Consider the following 2,370-nt stretch of genomic DNA (forward strand, 5'->3'; position numbering starts at 1 on the left):
TTTTTTTTTTTTTTTTTGTTAGAAAGAGCAGCAGAAACTAAAGAAAGAAAAGCAGTTTGTGGATACTAAGAAAGTAAACAATGCTGAGGTAAGAGAATTAACTGGGTGTCAGGACTTTTAAAGTAGAGGATCAGGAGAGGTCTTCCAGGTGGCAACCCTGATGCTGAGACCTCTGATAAATGAGAAGGAACTGTCTATGGAGATCCAGGTCACTTTCTGGGCAGATGAAACAGCAGTTGTAAAAGTGTTAAAGTAGAAGCTAGGTAGACGTGGTCAAGAAGCAGCTCGGTCATTGTAGCTGGAGCAGGGAGAGTAGGAGAGAGCAGTAAAGGATGAGGTCGGAAAGGTGAAGAGGGTTGTATCATCTACGCCAGCGGTCCCCAGCCTCTGGAATCTGATGCCTGACCTGAGGTGGAGCTGATATAATAATAGAAACAAAGTGCACAGTAAGTGTAATGCGCTTGAATCATCCCGAAACCATCCCCTCTCCCCTACCCTGGTCCGTAGAAAAATTGTCTTCCTAGAAAGTGGTTCCTGGTGCCAAAAAGGTTGGGGACTGCTGATATACACCTTTAGGGTCATGATGAGAACTTTGGATTTTATTCTAAGCCACTGGAAGGTTTTAAACTAAAGAGGGGTCTGATCAAATTTATGTTTTTAAAGATAAGACTCTGCTGTATGGAGAATTAAATATGGACAAGTGAAAGTGCAGACGTGAACAGTTATTAAGAGGCTGTTGGAATAGCCCAGATGATTATGATGCTTGAACTAAGACAGTGGCCATAAAGTAGATTGGTTTATGATGTTTTGGAGGTGGAATTGAAAGAACTTCCTGAAGAACTCCATGAGGAAGACGAGAATAAGAAACAAATCAAGAATAATTTTCAGGACTTCCCTGGTGGTCCAGTAGCTAAGACTCTGAACTCTGAATACCTCAGGCCCAAGTTCAGTCCCTGGCCAGAGAACTAGATCCCACATGTGGCAACTAAGACCCAGGGCAGCCAAATAAAAGCAATAAAAATAAATACTTTAAAAAAAGAATAACTTTTAAGAGACCACCTTATGCAACTTGCATAGATGGTGGTGCCATTCGGTGAATGAAAGACTTGATGAGAGTGAGAAATCTAGAGTTCTTTTTTATCTGGTTAATTTGAGGTTCTTGAGGAATGTACCAGAGAATTGGACACATAATGGGATATATTTTGCGGTGCAGACATAGTGTCCTCTTTGTTGGCCATACACCTACAGGACATTCTCCATCCCCCATAAAGTCGGTGTGGCCATGTGTCTATGCTCTCCCACAATGGAAAGTGAGCAGAAGACGACGTGCACATATCCAGGCCTGGCCTGGAAAATCTGTCAACAGATGCTCTCACTTACTCTGCCAGCTGGAAGATGATGACCAGGTTCTGGAGAAGGCAAGACTTTAAAATGGAAGATACCTGGATGGAAGAGAACTGTGCCCTGTTGATCTCAGCATCCTCTCAAGATTGTTATATGAGAGAAGAATGAAAAAAAAAATCTCTTGTGTTGAGCTTTCATGTATTTACAGCTTTTTGTTATAGCAGCTTTGCCTGTTGTAACACAAATAAGAAAGTGATTCTGCAGTGAACTGTGGGAGAAAATTTTGAAATGACTTGGATTAACATTATCTACGACAGTTAGGAAATAGAAGGTGCCTTGGTTTCTTTGGTTCTTTCAGTAAGAATTTCTCAGGTCCCTCTCCGTGCCAGGCACTGTGCTACATAGAGATTCAGAGATGAGGTCTGAGCCGTACGCATTCTGAGTCTCGCAGCTAAACTCAACATCTGTCATCTGCAGATGTTGTCCCTCTATCTAGAAACTTTCTCTCCTTGGCACACAGAGGCCAATTCCTACGTGTTCTTCAACCACATTCTAAATATTAATTCATCAGAAAGACTGGGCCTAACCCTGGTGTTTGTGTGCTCAGTCGCTTAGTTGTGCCCAATTCTTTGTGACTAATTGGACTGTAGCCACCAGGCTCCTCTGTCCATGGGATTTCTCAGGCAAGACTACTGGAATGGGTTGCCATTCCCTTCTCCAGGGGATCTTCCCACCCCAGGGACTGAACCCACATCTCCAACACTGGCTGGCAGATTCTTTACCACTGAGCCACCTGGGAAGCCCCAGGCCTGACCCTTCAGTTCAGTTCAGTCGCGTCTGACTCTTTGTGACCCCATGGTCGCACACCAGGCTTTTCTGTCCATCACCAGCTCCCGGAGCTTGCTCAAACTCATGTCCATTATGTCGGTGATGCCATCCAACCATCTCAGCCAAGGCCTGACACTTGGTTCAGTCTAAATCAATTATTCGTATTACCTCATAATTCACTTCCTTGTACTTATCACA

General features: G+C 43.7%; 1 long non-coding RNA gene across 2 annotated transcripts in view; it reads left to right on the forward strand.

Moving 5' to 3' along the window:
• Positions 1–2,370, forward strand: part of LOC104980044 — a 17,982-nt gene that overhangs the window by 1,372 nt on the left and 14,240 nt on the right. Inside the window, exon 2 of one of the 2 annotated variants that reach the window (XR_824213.1) lies at positions 23–88. This is a non-coding gene — a long non-coding RNA (uncharacterized LOC104980044). Of the gene's footprint in view, positions 1–22; positions 943–2,370 lie in introns of those variants that run through there. The other variant, XR_824214.1, reaches the window with a different exon arrangement.

This window comes from Bison bison, unplaced genomic scaffold (assembly GCF_000754665.1).
Source record: "Bison bison bison isolate TAMUID 2011002044 unplaced genomic scaffold, Bison_UMD1.0 scf7180017864495, whole genome shotgun sequence".
NCBI lineage: Eukaryota > Metazoa > Chordata > Mammalia > Artiodactyla > Bovidae > Bison > Bison bison.